This window comes from Scyliorhinus torazame, chromosome 21 (genome assembly GCF_047496885.1).
Source record: "Scyliorhinus torazame isolate Kashiwa2021f chromosome 21, sScyTor2.1, whole genome shotgun sequence".
NCBI classification, from domain to species: domain Eukaryota; kingdom Metazoa; phylum Chordata; class Chondrichthyes; order Carcharhiniformes; family Scyliorhinidae; genus Scyliorhinus; species Scyliorhinus torazame.
In genome coordinates, this window is record NC_092727.1 from 123,555,178 (window position 1) to 123,563,292 (window position 8,115).

At 43.9% G+C, this 8,115-nt stretch overlaps 1 long non-coding RNA gene across 1 annotated transcript; it reads right to left on the reverse strand.

Moving 5' to 3' along the window:
- Positions 1-661: 661 nt before the first annotated feature.
- Positions 662-4,920, reverse strand: LOC140398604 (uncharacterized). Its single transcript, XR_011937514.1, has 2 exons — positions 4,578-4,920; positions 662-3,006 (listed from the first exon to the last, which is right to left on the reverse strand). It is a non-coding gene; the product is annotated as an uncharacterized lncRNA (long non-coding RNA).
- Positions 4,921-8,115: the final 3,195 nt, after the last annotated feature.

Below are 8,115 nucleotides of genomic sequence, written 5' to 3' on the forward strand. Positions count from 1 at the left end.
AACCCCACCTAACCTGCACATCATTAGGCAGTAAGGGGCAATTTATCATGGCCAATCCACCTAACCTGCACATCATTAGGCAGTAAGGGGCAATTTATCATGGCCAATCCACCTAACCTGCACACCTTTAGACTGGGGGGAAACTGGAGCACCCGGAGGAAATCCGCGCAGAAATGGAGAGAATGCGAAAACTCCACACAGTCACCCAAGGCCAGAATTGACCCAGGCCCCTGGAGCTGTGAGGTAGCAGTGCTAACCACTGAACCAACGTGCCTCGTTAAACCTACAAGCAACCATTAATATTTATTTCTGGGGACTGATTGTTTACTCTCTGGCAATCTCTATGGCAATCACTTTGAGTATCTCTGGCCTCGAACTGCAAATTAGCTGCACCCCGCCCCCCCCTCCCCCCCACAGCCCCCAACCCCATCACTGACCCTCTCTTCAATGTCCCCCTCGCTAATCACTCCTTTCTCCTAATGAGCTTTAGTATAATCAACATTATATACTGAGGTAGAACGCATCTACAATATTCAGCTAATGGTCAGAGCAGAGCACAGACATTGGGGTATAATTTATGAATTGCCGGTCCTCCTGACTATCCTTGGCAGGTTAACCAATGGGTCAAACTCGGGAATTGTGAGAAATAAGGAGACAACACTCAAAGCAGAAATTTTTAAATTTTAAATTTAAAAAATATTAATAGTTGCAAACAGCAGGAGGCAACACAATACATTTCCAAATGGCAACTATGGCCACATCTGAAGGACAAATATGGAACAAACCATTTCACCAACTGCTCACCTAGATCTAATCCACATCCTTGTCCGCGCAACTTACTTTGAGGATTTAAACACTTGTGAGCGAAATTTGATTTTCATTTTTACAGAAATGCGGCCAAACAGTTAAAAACCAAACTTGAAATGCGAGCTCAATATCAGATAAAATCTCATGAGCGTAATCGTTCTGTTGGGATTTACTGCACAAACAAGGTGATTTACAATAATATATTAAGCTAGTTCGGACAAAGATGTTATCAAGCGTAACAAAACCGGATTACACACACAAAAGAAACACCAAATTCAAAATTAATTTGCATTAAAACTGACATTTGGGAATTATTTGAAATAAAATTAATAAATGAAAAGTAAAGAAAGTTCCATACACTCATTCTAATAATTTTATGCTAAGTGGCCATCTCCTGTTGTTTCTAAGGAGCCAGGTTTATCAATTGCAGTTCAAATCACTCCTTACAATGCTCTTTATACTATTTTCTTTCCAACGCCGGATGTTGTTCTGTTGGATGTTTTATTGACAACTTGCACTGTCCTTTCAAAATCCACCTTAAACCACAACTGTCCAATGAAATGTTCATTTCTTTGTTTAAATCACAGAGTTAAATGCCTTGAAACTGTCCATATTTCTTGAATGATTGTTTCAGTAAAACATCTGTAAGACTTCATAATTTGTGTGTTTTCGGATGACTCAGCAGGTCAAGCAGCGAGCCAGTGTATCCAGATCATCAGAGCAGATTTCCTATAGTCATCATTGCGATGCTGGAGGAATGGACTTCAATCAGGTATTAGTTTGCCTGTCTACCCACTTGTCTTTAAGTAACCTGTGGAGGCAACACTGGTAGAAATTCTCTCGTGCTCGAAGGTACTTTTGGTAAGTGACCAAGTCACTTGCATGGCAGCTGTCATTCGATTCGAGAATGCCGCCTACTCAGGATTATGGGTTTCCCCGTGTGCTTTCATGAGACTGAACAGGTTGATTCGCAGATCTTTGTACACATGGGACAGGATATCCCACAAGGTAATGGGATCCCTGGTGCAGGGTTTGCTGCCTTTATGCAGCTCCATAGACAGGTTGTTGCCATTTTGAATGATTGGTAGCATTATAAAGGTGTTTCAGATCTGCCAATCAAGACTGTCGCAGCCACATCACCAGGAAGCAGTTAAAGGATTGTGATCCAGTATCTTGGACAACCAAATCACGGGAGCACAATCCACAGAGCCTGACGATTTACATAGTCAAATGCTTTGGTCACATTGATGAGTGAAATGAAGAATTCCTGGTGTTGCCTTGGTGGCTCTCCATGGATTCTATCACAGGTACTGGGGTATAGACTGGAGAATTTTGTTCACATGTTATATGTCACAAATACCCTTCTTCCTTCCTTTACCGAATGGATGGTTACTCTAACCCGAGAATCGATACAATTTTTCTGGCAGGCACCTCAAATGTGTCAAAGAGAAATGTCTTGAGTGCCTTCCCGGGGTTGAATTTCGGGGTTAACAGCAATTTGCCGTTCATCGCGAGCTCTGCTACACGTGATTGTCACAGTTTTAACTGTCTCAAGGTAGAATACCAGCGCACACATTAGTAATTAGGCATCCCAATAGAAGGCATGGGTTGGGGACCTGATTAAAGGGAGACAAACCAAAGCATTTCACTAGTATGATCTGGCTCCATCCAAAAGAAGGCGTGAATTTTCCCAGATTTAATTTTTGACATCATTGCAGCCCTTGGGGAAGGCCCGCTGAATAACGAGACAATCACATGTTGGAAAGGACACTGGTGAACCTTTCCCTGGGGACAGGACCGCCAAGAGAATTGTGGAGCATCCCAGGCTACAAGTAAGTGATGGCAGGAGGGTTTGTGTGGGACAGGGGTCACAGGGTATTGAGGTGTAAGAGAATATGGGTGGGTGTAGGTGTTCATAATTGACCACTCTGGGCCTTAATTAGCTGTAGGGCAGGAAGGCCAAACACAGGCCCTGGGCTTAATCAGGGTGGAGGTAGGAAGGTGGTATGTTTTTACCAGTTTAAAAAGCCTCCCTTCCTCCAAACATGCCTGTTGAAGGGCAGAAGACCCCACATGGTATCCATAGATGTACCTGCTGCACCATTACAACGGCTGTGAGGTCTTGTGGTTCTTCAACATCCTTTAGGTGCGGTCAGTTCTGCTTCTCTATGCATGTGATTGAGCCCTGCTGTTTGCAACCTGAAAAAAAACGTCATTTTGTTAATATGACACAATATAACTTTCTTTAACAGCTGAATAGCATATATCATGGGGAGGGGGGGTGCAGGCTGGGCAGGGGGTGGGTTTTGACTTTTGTGTTTTGACTGGAGCAGACTTTAAAATTGGTGCCCCGATCTTTAAAAAGCAATGTTGCGGGTGGGGCGGGCACAATCAGAGCCTACCCTGCCAGCATGGCGCCATGGGATCCACCCCTTGAGTTTTTTTTCTAAGTTGCTAGCAATGAGGTGGGGAATAGGGCAGCACGGTGGTGCAGTGGTTAGCACAGCTGCCTCACGGCACCGAGGTCCCAGGTTCGATCCCGGCTCTGGGTCACTGCCCGTGTGGTGTTTGCACATTCTCCCCTTGTTTTCGTGGGTTTCGCCCCCACACCCCAAAAATGTGCAGGGTAGGTGGATTGGCCACGCTAAATTGCCCCATAATTGGAAAAAATAAATTGGTTACTCTAAATTTTATTTTATTTTTTAAATGGCATCATGCCAAATTCTTCGCCTCTTTTGATTCAGTACAAAGATTTAACCATTTCAGCAAGCAGGTCAGCTGCACAAAAAAATATACGTCTCTAAGCATAGCTAATGCCTATAAAATTGATCAGTGGAAATTGACTTAAATGGAATAACACAGATAAAGTTTTATGATTATTGGGGGGAGGGGGACGGTCTTTAATATGGTTCTGGATCCAAGGCTGGATCGGTCGAGTTCGAGGCCAGGGAGGATGTCGGCGGCAGTGAAGGAGTAAGGGGTTTATGGAACATGGGGGGAGGGGGGATCCATAGCGGTTTGGGAGGCCGAGAGCGGAGGAATTTCTGTTTTTTTCGCATGTGCACCGGGTGTACTCTGAATTGAGTAATTCGATAAGATGCTGTTGGCAGGGGTGGTTGTTCTGGAGTACTTGGTGATTGTGGTGTCAGATCATGCTCCGCATTGGGTGGACTTGTAGGTGAGTGAGGGGGGGGGGGCCAGTGCCCGCAATGGAGGCTTGATGTGGGCTGTTGGCGTATGAGGAGGCATGTGTGCAGGTGGGGGAGGCCATTCGGGGGCATGTGGAGATAAATGATACGAGGGAGGTCTCGGCAGCCACGCTTTGTGAAGCATTGTAGGCAGCGGTGAGAGGGGAGTTCATATCAATACGGGCACATAGGGAGAAGGTGGAGCGGGTGGAGGTGGAAAGGCTAGTGGAGACCTTGCAGGTGGATAGGAGGTACTCGGAAGCCCCGGAGGTGGTCTCACCCTCCACGTTTTGGAAGGCATTGAAGGGCGTGATCAGAGGAGAGATCATAGCCCACAAGGCACGCAAAGATAGGGAAGAGAGGGAGTAAATTAAGAATACGGGAAAGAGAGGAAGAAAAAGAGGGAAGACGGGGGGAAAAACAAGAGAAATGAAGAACCAAAGGACTGCGCAACACAGAGGGAGGGAGGGGGGGGAAGGAGAAAATGGAAGGAAGGTAGAAACCCCACAAAACAGGAGAAGGGGAAAGGTGGCCATGTTATACCATGACAAAGCAGAATAAAACCAAATTAATTTTACGTACCTGATTGGTGTTATATTCTCAGACCAGCATTTTTTCATCTTGACGATTTTGTTGTTCGTTATGAAACGTGCATCCAGAAAAAGTGTAGACATGCATATTAATCTTAATATCTGAATTAATACGATTATTTTTAGCAATTGAAAATTTTAGTTCTTTAAAAATGAATATATTGCCGCCAACATTATGTACGGTCGTAGGCCGTTCCAATGTTGGGTTAGATCTTTTCAAGAAATTTGGTAAATGTTTAATTATCCAATAAAAAATGTTTACAATAGTACTCGCCATTGTGGCTTTAGCTGCAATCTTCCTTTTCTTTCGCTCCTTTTTTCGGACTGTGTTCAGACGCGCGGGAGAAAGGGGGTGGGGGGGAGGGAGCCAGCTCTATTTATACCCGCCAGAGATGGCTGCTGCGTATAGGCTCTGGAAGTCCAGCCCTCCAGTGCCACGTTTACAAAATGGATGCCATAAACTGCGTATGCCTAACCTGCAAGTTCCAGAAACTTCCAGAAGCATGATGCAATAAAAATGTCTTCCGTAGAAATTAAATACCTCAATAAAACTTGCAATTTTTTTTAGATCTTGCTTTTCTGTTACTCTTGAGACATGAAAGTTAGCAAACAGCTCCAGTCAAAGATTACTTGCATAAACACGCAATTATTACAGCATTCAAGTGAGGACCCATCCCAGAAATGTTACGAGGGGATCAGAGTGTGATAAGCCAGGAAGAGAAGAGAAATTAGGCAGATTTTGCAAGCTTTGTCTTGTGTAAGAAGTTCATGCCCCCGGCACGGGATTTGGCTCAACCACAAATTTGTGGTTTACCGGTAAATCCCAAATTTAGGTAATACCAATTTTTATTGTATCATTAATAAACACCATAAATGTCGGAGCTAATTTTCTTATTCTGCAGCCACCTTCCTTCCAGCTCAGGGAGAATAATCCAGTGACTTAGAAAATGGCGAAATACAGCAACCAATTTATATGGAGCAAGGTTCCACAAACAGCAATGAGAAAGTTCACCCATTTCTTTCAGCACTGTTGGCCAAATGACGAATATTGCCTGAGATACAAGGGAAACACTCCTCTTCTTTTTGGCATGGGGCATTTCAAATCTAAGCCTTACAAACCCTAGCTCTGAAAGACAGCAGTTCTGAGAACTCCCTCAGTGCTACACAGAAACATCAGCCTGGATATTACAAACAAACAAAGAACAAAGAAATGTACAGCACAGGAACAGGCCCTTCGGCCCTCCAAGCCCGTGCCGACCATGCTGCCCGACTAAACTACAATCTTCTACACTTCCTGGGTCCGTATCCCTCTATTCCCATCCTATTCATGTATTTGTCAAGATGCCCCTTAAATGTCACTATCGTCCCTGCTCAAGTCACAGAGCGGGACTTGAATCTACAAACCTCTACTTCAGACACAGTGCTACCCACTGAGAAAGGATGGCATTCTAATAACTTCAATATAATAAATTAAATAATTATGTAAGTAACATTTTCAATACTATCTAATTAATAATCAATGCACAGACTTTGAGGTGTTCATAAATTCTTTTCATTCCACCAAAATAGCAGAGCTGATAACAAGTGTTTGATGGGTATTCATCTCCTTTCATCTCACATTCAATTTTCTAAATTGCACCTTCAAAATTGTGCATTTCTTTGTGATATTGGCAACCCTGCCATATCTGTTGATATTTTTGCTGAATCATTTACTGTAAGCAGAGAACATTAGCAATCTGCAGCTAACAATTATTATCTATGTTCTCAGTATCTGCAGAACTGTATTATTATTAATAACTGGACCATTGAAATGCTAGTTCCCCAAATAATAATCTTTTTATTGTCACAAGTAGGCTTACATTAACACTGCAATGAAGTTACTGTGAAAAGCCCCTAGTCGTCACATTCCGGCGCCTGTTCGGGTACACAGAGGGAGAATTCAGAATTCTCAGCTGGTACGGGAATTGAACCCGCACTGCTGGCCTTGTTCTGCATCACAAACCAGCTGTCTAGCCCACTGAGCAAAACCAAATTTACTACTTTTCAGAGTTTGTATATTGAAACCAACATTACCGATGCTCCTGGACTCTTCCAATATCAACATGTATCTTCTCGGGAATGAAGGTAAATGTTTAAATATACAGCACAAACCTTCTTCACCAGCTCATGCCATTCTTACGATGGTTCCAGCTCTTAGTTGTTCAATTAATAGCACAACAACCTATTCTTTTTTTCAAATTTAGAGCATCCAATTCTTTTTTTCCAATTAAGGGGCAATTATGCATGATCAATCCACCTACCCTGCACATTTTTGGGTTGTGGGGGTGAGATCCCCGCAGACACGGGGGGAATGTGCGAACTCCACACGGACAGTGACCCAGGGCCGGGATTGCCCTGGGCAGGACTGGAACCAATGTCCTAGGGGGTGCTTTTGCTAACACTGTTGGGGAGGTTTTAAACTAATGTGGCAGGGGGATGGGAACCAGGTTAGAAAGTTAGAGGTCAGTAAAGAGGCAGCAACTAAAGCCAGTAAGGTACTAGAAGAGTAGAGAGGGAAAAGATGATGAACGCAAAGGGACAGGTGGTCTGAGGTACATTTGTTTAAATGCGAGAAGTGTAGCAGGTAAGGCAGATGAACTTAGGGCTTGGATTAATATTGGGAATATGAAAATGAAATGAAATGAAATGAAATGAAAATCACTTATTGTCACAAGTAGGCTTCAATGAAGTTACTGTGAAAAGCCCCGAGTTGCCACATTCCAGCATCTGTTCGGGGAGGCTGGTACGGGAATTGAACCGTGCTGCTGGCCTGCCTTGGTCTGCTTTAAAAGCCAGCGATTTAGCCCAGTGTGCTAAACCAGCCTCTAAAGCAGAATATGATGTTATTGGTATTACTGAGATTTGGTTGAGGGAAGGGCAGGACTGGCAACTAAATATCCCAGGGTATAGATGCTTCAGGAGGGATAGAGAGGGAGGTAAAAGGGGTGGAGGAGTTGGATTACTGGTCAGAGATGATATCACAGCTGTAATTAAGCAGGGCACGATGGAGGATTCGAGCACTGAGGCAATATGGGTAGAGCTAAGAAATAGGAAGGGTGCACTAACATTGTTGGGACTTTACTACAGGCCTCCCAAAAGCAAGCGTGAAGTAGAGGTACAAATATGTAGACAGATTATAGAAAAATGTAGGAGCAATAGGGTGGTCGTGATGGGAGATTTTAACTTCCCCAACATTGAATGAGACTCATGTAGTGTTGGAGGCGTAGATGGAGCAGAATTTGTAAGGAGCATCCAGGAGAGTTTTTTAGAGCAGTATGTAAATAGTCCAACTCGGGAAGGGGCCATACTGGACCTGGTATTGGGGAATGATCCCGGCCAGGTGGTTGAAGTTTCAGTCGGTGATTACTTTGGGAATAGCGATCGCAATTCCGTAAGTTTTAGAATACTCATGGACAAAGACGAGAGTGGTCCTAAAGGAAGAGCGCTAAATTGGGGAACGGCCAAGTATAACAAAATTTGGCAGGAGCTAG